The sequence below is a fragment of the Desmodus rotundus genome, chromosome 12 (genome assembly GCF_022682495.2).
Source record: "Desmodus rotundus isolate HL8 chromosome 12, HLdesRot8A.1, whole genome shotgun sequence".
Classification (NCBI taxonomy): domain Eukaryota; kingdom Metazoa; phylum Chordata; class Mammalia; order Chiroptera; family Phyllostomidae; genus Desmodus; species Desmodus rotundus.
In genome coordinates, this window is record NC_071398.1 from 33230792 (window position 1) to 33244233 (window position 13442).

The window sequence follows — 13442 nt, forward strand, 5'->3', positions numbered from 1 at the left end:
GACAAGAAGAGACTCTTCTGCTTGAGAACAAAGACAACACATAGAGTGAGGAAGGAAAGGAAGACCAAGACAGAGAAGAGAGAATGAAACAGAAAGGAAGAGATTTATTCTATAACTGCATTTGAAATTTCTTAATCTAGCTTAGCCCAAAAATAGAAGTACCATTAGTCTTTGCAATTATATGTGGTTCAAATCCTTTTTCCTTTCTCCTCCTAGTATGAACTGGAATTCTGACACTGCCATTAAGAGTCCTGCCTGATATAGTGGCCACATTGTGCCTCTATGACCCCACCTCTGCCACAGCTGAATGGGCCAAGGCTGGATAAATGCCCATGGCAGAGAGAGGTAAGGTAGTCATCAATCTTTAAGCAAAGAGCAAGTCAAACATTCCTGCCAGGAGCATTTGAACTAAAGGCAAAAAAAAGGATCAGAAAGAGATGGACAATGACACAAAAATGATATGTTAAGGTGGGGCAAAGGGTCCCTGAGGGGCATGGAGGAATCACATGGACATAAAGACTCAAAGTTGGTGAGAATTTGTTAAATAAATGAACAAATATTTAGATGCCAGCTAAATCACTTTGTAGGTGTGACATTGGCCAAATTCCTTAACCATAGATGCTTTGGTTTCCTTCATCCATAAAATGTACCCGCATGATGGGGCTATAGGGAGAATTGAGGTACTGCAAGGCTTAATACAGGTCAGCTGCTCTTTTCACATTATTACCAGGACGATTTTTACATTATTGTTGGAGAGATACTATAGCATAGGGGGTCAGAGCAAGGATTCTGGAGCTAAGTGGAAAGGCCAGTTTTGCAGCTTACTGTCTGGGAGATCTGGGAAAGTACTTAGCTTCTTTGTGCCTCAGTTTCCTCAACAGACGGGCAGAAAACAGACGGTTGTCCCTATATCCTAGAGCAGTTTGCAAATAAAGTGAACTGACTTAAAGCAGGTAAAACAGAGATTCTCAGACTTAGTCTTGCATCTGAATCTCCTGGAGAGCTTGTTAAAACATAGGCTGCAAGGTTCTGCTCCAGAGTTTGATTCAGTAAGTATGAGGCAGGGCAAGGGTCTGCACTGTAAACAAGCCCTGGATGTTGTTGATGCTGCTGGTTCAGGGACAACCATTCTAGAACCACTGTCTTAACACAGTGCCTGATATTGAATGAGTGCTCTGTAAATTTTAACTAAGCTAAAATTAAATCTGTTTTCCAAATGAGAATATGTGCAGGATTCTGTCCTGTTTGGTGCTGTATCTCCAGCGTGAGCGTGACACATAGGAGGTTCTCAATTAACACCTGTGGTATAACAAGACTTGACCTGGGTCTCCAGCCCTTGACTTCACACCAGCTTGGGCTCTGGACGCCATCTGGACAAGGGACCTGCAAACAGGCACGGGCCTCCATGAACCCTGAGCCCCATAGAGGTGAATGCGGGAAGGCACACACCACCCCCTCCTCCCACCGCTGGTCAGCGCTAAGAGAAGGAATACTCACACACAGCCCACCTGCTGTCAGGGGTCGGGTAGCCTAGGGTGGAGCGGAGGTAGGGAGTATGTCCAGGTCTGGGGAGAATCAAGAAGACCAGTGGGGAGGGGTGGTGCAGGGAGTGTATGCAAAGGGTAAGAGAGGTAGTGTGCTAGAACGGAGGGAGTGAGTAGAGAGAGACTGGAGGAATGAGAGGGAACTGAAGTAAAGGGGTGAAGTAAGAGGGAGGCAAGAGTCAAGGAGAGAAGGGACATTCAAGGCAGCGCTTCTGAGTGGGTACTGAGGGGAGGTGTGTGGAGACCAAGAGAGGGAGGGGAAAGTGAGGGTGAGGGAGAGTGGTGAGGTGGGCATAGGGATGTAGAGGACACTCCTGTCTCAGACAGGAGGGTGGCCTACAGGGCATCCTTGGACCTGGAGAATGGGGAGACAATGAAGGTCTATAGAGCCGGGAAAGAGAATGGGGTGGGGGGCGGGAATATTAGGGATAGGAGCAGGGGCCATTCTGGAGAGAAAGAGACTGGGAGGCCTGGAGAAGAAGGGCAGTAATGAGAGAGGGCAAACAGAGAAGGGTTTGGGGCAAGTGGGGACCAGAGGTTGGCAGAGGGTGGGTGGAGTTTGGGAAGACTTAATGGTAGTTGTGGAGCATGGGAGGGTGCAAGGAGACCCAGGTGGAGGAGAAAAAGACAGAGATTAAGATTGGGGGGTGGGAGAGACACGTGGGTGGGCATGCTGGGGTGTTGAAGAGAGGAGGAGGGAAGTAAGACAGAGAGCCTAGGCAGTATGAAGCAGGGACATGCAGCCTCAGCTGTTGGGAAAGAGAGGAAAGGAAAAGAGGGGATCTGGGAATCTGGTGAAGAGGAGAAGAGGGAGGAGTAAGAGAAGAGTGGAGATGAAGGGAAGGCATCAGGGGGCGATACACAAAGGTCCTGCCCACCAGAAGAGACTTAAAGGCAGCTGAAATGAGGATGGAGGACAGGGTGGGGGGTCACCGAAATACAGGGGTGGGCAAAAGTAGGTTTACATCTGTAATATAAATAATACAATTATTAATCAGTAATGACACAAGAATAAATTGTGTTTCACGTAATCATAACTGTAAACCTACTTTTGTGAACACTGTGTATCCAGAGACCTAGCAGTCCAGGCTGAAGCGGTGTCCATGTACTCACAGCAGCAGGTGGTGGAGTTCTAGCATCTGTGGGTTTTTCTCCAGCACCACCATGAAGTGCCACACACCCCACTGACAGCCGGCACCCAGGAGGTGGAAAGTTGTGCTGTAGAAGGTTCTGTAATGGAGCCCGCCTGAGGTGAGGCAGAGGCTTCGGCCACCCGTGGCTGCGGGTCAGGGTGTGTAAGCTACCCAGGTGCTAAAGTGGCAGCAGCAGCAGCCGCTGGGTACAGGGTGAAGGGGCAGCAGCAGTGCATGGGGTTTGAGGTATCCATAGGCACTGCAGTGAGCTGTAGCATGCAGGTGGCACCACTCAGCACAAAGCTGCCTCACACACACAGCCCTAGTGGCAGCACCCACTGTCCTCACAGCCTGGCAGTGGCTCAAGCCCTGCACAAGTGGCTGGGCACACCAGAGCACCCAGCGTCTAGTGAGAGTGTGCAGGGCACAGAAGCCTTGTGGGAAGGAGTAGGGTTACTGGTGGCAAGTAGCTGCTGGAGTCTCACGGCCCAACTCTGGGGCTAGGACCTGGCATGGGGCCCTGCAAGGGTGAAGGCTGGGAAGTTCCAACTTGGACAGAGCTGAAGCTCGATACTTCAGATAGGTAAAGACCAGGATGCTAACCTTGGGTTACAGGTGTAGGATGGGTAAGGGATTGGGGGCTGGACCATGAACAGGTCTGGATCCCTAAAGAGGTTAAGGTTGAAGTGCTGGACCATAATCAGGACTGAGAATTGTGAAGAATCACGTCTGGGAGCTGGGCTTTCATCAAAGCTGTGCTGAAAGTTTAGGATGGACAAGGTTGAGGGTCTGGATCATGATGGGATGTGGAGGGATGGTTGGAGGCTGGTGTCATGAGAGGTACAAGGACTAAATTGTGCAGGGATGGGCTGGCACCCTGGGGTGGGTAATAGTCAAGGAACCAAACCCCAGTCAGCAGTGGGGATGGGTTTCCCAGATGACCAAGAGGAAAGCCTGGATTAAGGCCCTGGGCAATCCTGGGAAGGCTTGACTTTTGCTAGCAGGTTTCATAGTACAGGCTGAGTATGGGGCAGGTGTGGCACTCAGGCATACATCCACCATGCAATCTTAAAACCAGGGGCTTGGGCCCTAACCAGTGTGGTTCAGTTGGTTAGGTGTCATCAGCAGACCAAAATGTTGTTGGTTCCATTCCTGGCCAGGGCACATGCCTGGGTCATGGGTTTGGTCCCTGGTCAGCGTGAATACAAGAGGCAACCCATCAATATTTCTCTCCCTCTCTTTCTCCCTCCCTTTTCTTCACTCTAAAAATAAATAAATAAAAATCTTATTAAAAATAGGGGCTTGGTTCCAGCAGCTCATAGCACAACTGGAAGGGCTTCAGGGGATCCAAGGATGTCACTGATGTGGACAAAACAGACTGAGGTGCTGCTGGTTGGCAGGGTGACACAGGATGGTGGCAGTGATGGTATCTTGACAGCAGCATCCATGTGGAGAACCAGCCAAGCAGTTACTGCCAAAGGCCCAGGCCAATGCATCTTCAGGTTGCTTATTGTTTGCCACAACTCCTGGCACCTGGAGGTCATCCATGGGATCTCTATTGTAGTCAGCCCACAGCCCCACCACATGGCTCCTGTATGCTGCTGGAAGGGCTAAGCTACATGGATCCCAGAGACATAGGTCACATGCAGGCTAAAGGGGCAGCAACTGACCAGTGTCACAGCCACAGTGAAAGATGAGTGTATTGCTGCCCAGAGCCTGGAATGTTAGATTCTGCCAGACACCATTCAGCTGTGCAAAGCAGGTATATCAAGCTGTGGCTCTGGAGACTCAGTGTCAGTACCAAGGATCCCAGGGTTGAAGTGGGGAACACTACTGAGAGGTAGGGGTCTGTCCACAATGGCCTATAAATGCTTGGGATGCTGTCTGTGGTCCTAGCACCTTTTCCAACAATACTTGGAAGGTGAGAATTGTGGATTCTGGGGGTTGGGGCTGTAATATTCATTCCTTGATTAGATCTCGGTAGTCGAAAGCTGGGGACTCTGAAAGTGCATATGTACAACACATTTAGAACAATGTCTGGCCCATAGGTCAGCGCTCAATACATACTTGTTGAATTAATGCATAGATGAATGAATGAGGTTCATAGATCAAGTCAGTCTGTAGAGTCTCAGGAATGCTGGAGTTTCAGGGTAATGACAGGGGTTTCAGAGTGCTGTGGTGAGTGGCATAGGGTGGTAAGGGCTTTCCACAGCATCTACAAATGCTGAAGCTCTTGTCCATGGTTCTGACCATATTTGCCCACAGCATTTGGGACTGGGAATCTAGGAATTGGGTGGGTGAGTGGGTGAAGGTTTGTAAGACTTTGGAATTGAGAATTTAGAATTTCTGGATTGGGTCTGAGGATCCCCAGGACACGGACTGAGAATGGGGTCAGAACTTCAGTAAAAAACAAAGCACTCTGAATTCATGTAAAAAAAAATCATGCAAAAAGCACCTAGAATACTGCCTGAAACACTGTAGATACTCAATAAGTGATTACTGAATGAATAAATGGAATTCTGGGGTTAGTACTGGGATTCCAAGGTCCCAGAATCAGTGCTGAAAGCTCTGGTGTACTGGGACTCACATTGAAGGTTCTAGGAATCTTGCATGAAGGCTAGGAGTTTTTGTCCCAGGATACAAACAGTTAGGTTGAACTAGGTGAAATTGTCACATTTGTAGGACATCAAATATTGGCAACTTCATATGGTCCAACTGCATGTGCCAGCACAGTGAAGCAAGTTGGAGCCAAGTTGTCTGGGTTCAAATCTTGACTCCTGGTTTGCTGAATTATTTCACTTTGGCAGTTTGTTTAACTTCTCTGTAAAATGAAGGAACTAATAGTACCCATTGGAGATAATTGTTGTAAGAATAAAGGGAAGATTTATAATTGTGTCTTACACATCTTTGGGTAAGAGATCTTTGGTCCTGGGAATAAGGCCCATGAGGACCTAGGTAGGGCCTCCTACAAAGCTGAAGTCAGGACTAGACCTCTGGTCCCAGGAAAGGAACAAAACCTGGTCCTAATTGACATGCTTCCAAAGGCTAGGTGAATAACTAAATGAGTGAGGTAGAGATGTGATGAGGACTATCACACACTGGAAAGAAAGTGTTTGCCCTGGCTAGAGGGGGAAGTCCAACCCATGAGTGGCCATGAGGATAGGGAGTAGTTGCCAGAGCGTCTGTTTTCTTAAGGGATGCCACGGTCCACCCATCCTCATTTGAAAGTGGTAACTAATTCAGTAATACATTTAAAACGTTGCCAGGGCAAACCACCAGCATAAAATAACTGACACTGTTTGGGTCTTGTCTTCTGTGGTCAGTGAGTTCATTCATCCCCACAGCCCCAGAGGCTACTCTCCCAGTGCTCCTATCTTTTCTTTGTCTTTTCCACCTTGATGGGAAAATTTGCCATGTTGAAGTGGTGTCAGAGTAATTGGGGACTCTGAATCGTTTTGCAAATGAGGTGATTGTGGTCGTGTATCTTTTTTAATCCTTACCCAGGGATATATTTATTGATTTTTTAGATAGAGAAAGGGAGAAAGACAGACGGATAGACAGACATTGATGTGAAAGAGAAACATTCATTGGTTGCCTCGTATACATGCCCTAGCCCAGGATCGAACCCATAGCCTAGATATGTGCCCTGATCAGGAATCAAACCTTCAAACTTTTGATGTATGGGGATGACTTTCCAATCAATTCAGCCACCTAGCCAGAGATGGTCATGCATTTTTTGACCATTTGCAGAGACACCATAACAGATCCTGGAGACAAACAACCAAGGTTCAAATCCCAGCTCTGCTATTTATTAAATGTGTGACCCTGGGCAAGTTGCTTCACCTCTGTGGGCCACAGTTTCCTTGTCTGGCAAATGGCAATACCAGTTGTACCTATCTTGAAAGGACTGGTGTGCATTGTTTCACTGTATTGGTACCTGGTAAGTGCCTTACATGTGGCCTTTCCAACAGCCTCACAACTTCTTTTCTGTCTTCTCCAAGTTGTGTGGGACTGGGGTCGGGGGTTCTGGACTTATAGTTCAGTTTAAAGGGTCATTCTGAGTTCTAATTTGGGGGTTAGGTTTGGTAGCCTTTTAAGTTAGGCCTCTGGGTTAGAGATCATGGAGCAAAAGGAAGGAAGTGGGAGTCCTGGATTTAAGGTCTAGTACTATAGGACAAAAACTCAAGGTACAATGCTAGGGTGAGATTAGAGTGATCTTGGTATCAGGTTTGGGAGTCTTGAAGTAAGGACTCTGGGTCAGAGATCATAAGGTGGGCTCCTTATGTATATGTTTGAACAGGATTAGGGTTTTCTCATCAGGACCCAACTGGGTTCCTTGGTGTCCAGCCTCAGGTGGCATCCAGGCATGTGCACTTTGAAGCTGCTGAGGATGCCATCAGGACTGGTGCCCAGGAGCACATGGAAGTCAGCAAGCTTGTGTGGTGCTGGAGAAGAGATACTGCTCAGCAGGTATGCACAAGAGCCAGGGAAATGAAGAAGCACCCATAGAAGTTGACATATTGGCCTCCACCCACTGCAGCGCAGGTGTCATGCTGGCCAGAACACATGTGTGCAGGCTGTGCAGCAGGGTGCAGTGCTTGCCTAGCCTGCAACTGGCCTTTGTGCAGATTATGTTCCCTCCTAAGGCCTGACAGAGGCAGTGGAGTGCACAGCCCACACCCTTCTCTCAAAGCCTCATTTGGTGCCAGCATTTATCCAGCTGTATGTGCTGCCACAACTGCCCAGCAGCAGCAGGCCTAGCTACGGTGTATGTAGCCAGCACCACAGGTGCACATTGCTGGCTCTGATTAGCTGCAAGGCTCACAGTGACTGTTTTGGGGATACTTGATAGCTATGGGGGAGGGGTAGTGGAAGAAGTGGGGGGGGGAAGAGTGTACACACACTAGGACATCCAAGTCTGTTTCTGGAGACCCAAGCATTCAGCTACCCCTAGCATGGAGACACCCACACCCTCCAGACCAAATGTCTCCCCCCAAAGTCCTGGGGTCCTTACCCCCTAGAATGGAGGCTTTCCAGCTCCCAGGCCCAGCAGTTTCCATCTCGCAGAGTAAAGAAGTGTCTGTTTTCAGAAACAACAAGTTACCCTCCCAGAACAAAAAAGTCTTGCTCTGGGACACAAAAATGTTACTTCAGACCACGGAGTCCTTACTACCTAGAGGACTTTTTCATCCACCAAACCCAGGAATCTTGCCAAGAATTGAGTAGTTCTGGGCCCCAGGGCCTATAAGTCTTTAGCCCTAAGACCCAAAAGCCTGACCCCAGGACTTGCGTAGGTGTTCCAGGCCCCAGAATGCAGAAGTCCTGACCCTATGGTGAAGGACTCCCCATCTACAGACCTAAGGAGCTCTGCCTTTTGGGCCTCAGCAGTCCTTCCCCAAAGACCCATAGGCTGTCCCACCCCAGGGACCCTGAAGCCTTACCCCAGGAATTGACTCCAATATCAAAGAGTGTCACCCCCAAGTCCCATAATCCCCTTCTCCAGCAGTCCATAACCCTTTCCCTCTAAGTCTCATTCATGGCAACCAACCTGGAATCTCCAGGGGTTGATGGTGACATCCATGTGCTGATAGACATATATGTAGACCTGAAGGGCCAAAAAAAGTGAAGGTCAGTAGTTGGAGAAGGGACAGATTCAAGACCGCAGCTGGTCTCAAAGAGTGTAGACTGCAGCATGTGGTAGTGACTCTAGGACCTGTTCAGAGACTCCAGGACAGCACAGGGCCCTGGGGTCTCTGGTGGGGATGCAGGCTTGGCTCAAGGAGCAGCCAGAGGCACAGCAAGGGGAGTGGCAAGGGCCCAAGCACATAAGAAGTTATGCAGGTCAGGACTGCCCACATTGTTGGTAAATCCTCATTGAAGTTGCTGCATAGGCCCACCACGTGCTCATGGTAGCCATTGGTCACTTGCAGAGACAGCACATGTTGCCAGTTGTAGACCAGGCACAGTATGGTGACTCTTGCTCCAGACCTCCTTCTGCCCATAGTTCCAAGCTGCCAAAGTACAACCACAGCTGCTAGTTGCTCAGGATTTCTGGTATCTGCTCCGCTGCTGCTGCTGCTGGTGGTTCAAAAGCAGGGACAACTCAAGAGCTGGAGCCAACAGAAAGGTTACATTCCTGAGCATTTGAGGAGGAGTAAGGGAATGAAAGCAGAGGAGTTGGATATTGGGATGCTGAGGGAGAATATTGCAGTAGGCTCCTCACTGGTCTCCTAGTGCTTCCTTCACTAGCCCTATAGCCTGCCCCACATGGCAGCCACAGAGATCTTGTTAACACCCAAGTGAAATCTCATTCCTCCTCTGCACAAAATCTTTCCTTGGTTCCCACCTCACACAGAATAAAAGCTTTTTTTAAGGATAGGGAGCACAACTCTCCTCACTCCTCAGAACCCTCCAATGGCTTCTCATGCTGCTTAGAATAAAACCCAGACTCCTCCCAGTGGCCAGCAGCAGCCTGCATCACCTGTCCCCTTCTCACTCTCCAGTCTCAACACAGTATCACTTCCTTTTCCCCACCACACTTCAACCACACGGCCTCTTTCAGTCCCGTTTACTCACCATGCACCGCTCAGCCCCTGGACTTTTACATGCTCTTCCACTTGCATGGAATGCCCTTTCCATCCCCCATGTAGTTAACTCCAACCTGATCATCTTTCAGATCTCAGCTGAGGCATCACTTCCTCTAGGGAGCCTTTCTCAACCTCTCTTCCTGGGTTAGAGCTTTGGTGTAGATTAGAAGCTAAAGCGCCAGCTCCCCAAAGTAGGGATGCGGTCTGCATTGTTCATTATTGCATTTCCAGTGCCTAGAACAGGTCTAGCCTGAGGTAATTATTTTAAAAGATTACTTAAAAAAGATGCAGATATTTACTGCATGCCAGGTACTGCTCTATAAACACATTTTTAAAAATGCCACAACCACCTTATAATGTTGGTATTATATCCACATTTTACAGAGGAGAAATTATATCCACCTTTTACAGAGAGGTAAAGTGATTTGCCCAAGATAACACAGCTTGTAGTTGGATTTTAGTTCAGGCCTCTTGGCTCAAGAGTCGACTCTGGACTATTATGAATATATGAGTTGAAGTCCATGTCTTCATTTCTAAGACTATATTCCCTCTGAGTATCCCTTCACTTTTCATCATCTCTGGCTGTTTTTCAGGACTGGAAAATATTGGGTGAGAGCCTCCTAATTCCAGGGTTACAGAAAAATGCCGAGTTCCATAGTGTAATATATTCAGAACCATGGTCAGCGTTCAGCTACACAGAGTCCAGATACACAAAACTGCCACCTGCTCAGTGATTTCTTGCGTTTCAGCAATGATTTAAACTACTTCTTTTATAAAATGGGGATGATAAAAGACCTGCCTCTGGGTCTTGGCTGTTAGGAGTACATTATATAGAAGCACATACCACCTGATTCATTAGTCTGGACTATTTATAAGTCTTTGGGAGGCAGTACAAAACAAAACAAAAAGTGGTTAAAAACTTGTGCTCTGGAAGCAAGAGGACTTTGGTTCAAATCCTGGCTCTGCAACTTTCTAGCTGAATGAACTTGGCAAAAGATTTGAGCTCCAGCCCTTTCCCCATCCCTTCTCCAGGGAAAAGGAATTATTACAATCTTATTGTAGACACTACCTCAAAGACTAGCACAAAAGTTAAGCATTCAATGTTAGCTATTATTATTTTATCCATTCCCCCCCACCATATTGTTCACATTTTACTCTGTAATAAAGAAAACAGAATGTGACCTTCTACTTCTCTTGGCCCAGCACCTGGCATATGATGTGGCACCCATTTAACGTAGTATAACTATTATATTATTAATTACCATTCACTCTACAACTATATACTGAGTGCTGGGCACTGTTGTAGGTGCTGGCAGTTCAACAGTGAATAAAGCATTTTTGTAAAAATACGATTTCATGGTGCTATTTGGGGTGATAGAAATAGTTAGATCTAGGCAAAGGTTAGATGGTTGTATACATATGTGAAAATTCATCAGGCTGGATAATTAAAAATTGTACAAATAACTGTGTACCTTAAAACTTACTCAAGGAACAACTGTGTAGCAGAGAAAAAGAATAAGTAAGTATATAGAAAGTGATATGTACTGTGAAAAAAGCAGGGGAGTGTTGGAGATTGTAGGTGTTGGGGTGATTTTAAATTGGGTGGTCAGGTTGGCCTTAGTAAGGTGACATTTAAACAAAGAGTTAAAGGAGGTGAGGGAGAGCTCCATAATGACAGCATGGGGGAAGCCAGTGCAAAGGCCCTGGAGCAGGTAGGAGAAAGTAAGGTGGCCAGTGTGGTTGGAACAGAGTAAAGGAAAGACAAGAGTGAAGATGAGGTCAAAGAAGTAATGGGAGCAGACCATATATGGCTTGATAAAACACTGAAAGGACTTTGCTTTTGCTGGAAGTGAGGTGGGGTGATTGCATGGGAGGATTTGAGTGCAGGAAGGACTTGACTTGCATTTAAAAACTGTCTCTTTGGCTGCTCTGTGAGCAACTGAACATAAAGCTGTATGTTCCCCTACATGATCCCCAGGGATCTCATCACCTGCCCACCTCATGACTCTCTTGGGCCCCAGGGCTGTTCACTGGCCATCAGCTTCCTCATGGCCTGGGCTAAAAGCTGGTGCCACAGTGGTGCTGGAGCTTTAGCATGACCATGGGTACACTGCGCATCTCCAGGTGGTGCATGGCATTGCATCTATATGCTACCTTGGCCCAGGTGAAGCCCTGAGCCAGGGCTTGCCTTTGATCAGAATACTACTGGTGTTGCTAGGAGCTGGTGGGAATGAGGCGCTAGTACGTCAGACAGTGAACTCTCGTCCAAGAGATCACCAGCACCTCCACATTGGAAAAGCCCCACTACACTATGAGTTGAAGCTGTGGCTGAACGTGCCCACCCAGGGCATGAACTGAAGAAGGGATCATAGGCGACATCCCCACAGGGCACAGGCGTAGCCAGGAAAAGCACTTTCATGTGAGCAGAGGAAGGTATCACAATCAGGCACATCAGATCCACATTGAAGTGCAACATGGCACCAGGGCTCAGAGCCTGCACCCCTTCAGTGCCTTTTCCCCACCCTCCCCAAAACGCAGGCTGCCCTGGCTGACAGTGGTCACCTACACAAGGTCTCTGGCCTGGGACCCACAGGTGCTAAGGGGGGGTGGGGCACCGTGTAGTCATAGGTCCAGCAACCCTGGAGCAATTGTTCAGACACGTGGCCACAGGCGCTGTCTCCTGCTTGCAGACAACTGTGGCCAGCAGTAGCATGACGGGATTGGTGGCCACAATATGGTCCAGCAAATCTTCTGTGCCCTGCACCTGCAGAGGGCTCAGGATGCTCGAGAAGTAGCCAGTGGGCAGCATGCTTGATGCTGTTCAGCAGCACTGGCATGGCAAACTGCTTTACCAGTCATGGGGCTGCCTCGATGACAACAGTGTCACCACCGTGTAGCCATCAGCCAGCAGGAGGTGTGGAAGTGCTAGCTCCGTGTCCAGGGAGGCATGCCCTCACATGTTCTCTGCTGTCACTTCCACCCGTTGAAACATGGCTAGGCACACCCTGCTGCCAGCTGCGCACAGAAAGCCTCACAGATTCACAGCGCCAGGTAGGCACACCAATGTAGTTGAGCCTGGCCTAGCCACAGGCTCAGGCTCGGTAAGGGCGGCACCACGACCAACTACGTCTTCACTAGCATGGCTGTCAGGGGCAGTGGCAACATGTATGGCAAGAAAACCATGATGAAGTGACGGCCTTGGAAACTCATAAACACAGCCCTCAGGTCTGAGGGAACTGGGAGAGGAGAGAAGGGAGTCAGCATAATTAGGTGAATTTTGAGGCCAAATACATCGGGTTATAATCCTGACTCTGCCACTCTAGACACATGAACGTGGTTGAAGTACCTAACTTCTCTGGACCTCAATTGTCTCATCTATAAAAAGGGTTGTTAGCATACCCTTCATAGAGCTCTGGGAAGATTAAATGTTGTATGTAAAGGACATGGAACGTCTACTATATAAATAACAGCTTAAAATAAAATTGCTTCCTTTGGACCATTTGTATCAGAAAGGCCTTCCTGGCCCTCCTTCCCACAACCAGTTTGGCCAATCTCTTGCCCCAGATTCTGCCAAACTAGTCCCTGTCTTAGCTGGCCAGTGCCCTGTCCCAAGAAGTTCTACTGAGGCCAATCCCCTGCTACAGATGCAAGCCCGGCAGGCCTCCAACACCAGATAGCACAACCAGTCCAGATCCAGACCAGCTCACCAGCCTTCTGTGTCTCCCATGGATTACTTACCCCATAGGAAACTCAGGGGACAGCAGGGCAGGTGTGAGGAGAGCCATGGCTAGGGAGGGTGTGCACAGATATTGGCTCATCAGTGTAGTTTCTTCCACCAGCCTGCCCTCCAGCCCTCCCAGTGCAGAAGCAGAGGGGAGCACCAGGGCAATCCCAGAAAAGGGCTCCACCTTAGAGTCTAGGGAAAAAGGTAAGGCTGGGAGTCTCACCTGCCCAGAGCTGGGCTGAGGCCAGGCACATTGTGGGGGCACTTAAAGTCCCAGATGCCTGGGTCTGGCCCTCGGCACACTCCCTGCATCAGCACGCAGATGTCCCCATAAGCACTGACTTTAGCCTAGCCTAGTGCCATTGATCATAATAAGGTCTAACTATGTGGGCAGGGCAGGGAGAAGGGACAGATAGAGAGATAGAGAAAGGAAGAGGGACAGAGAGAGAAGAGG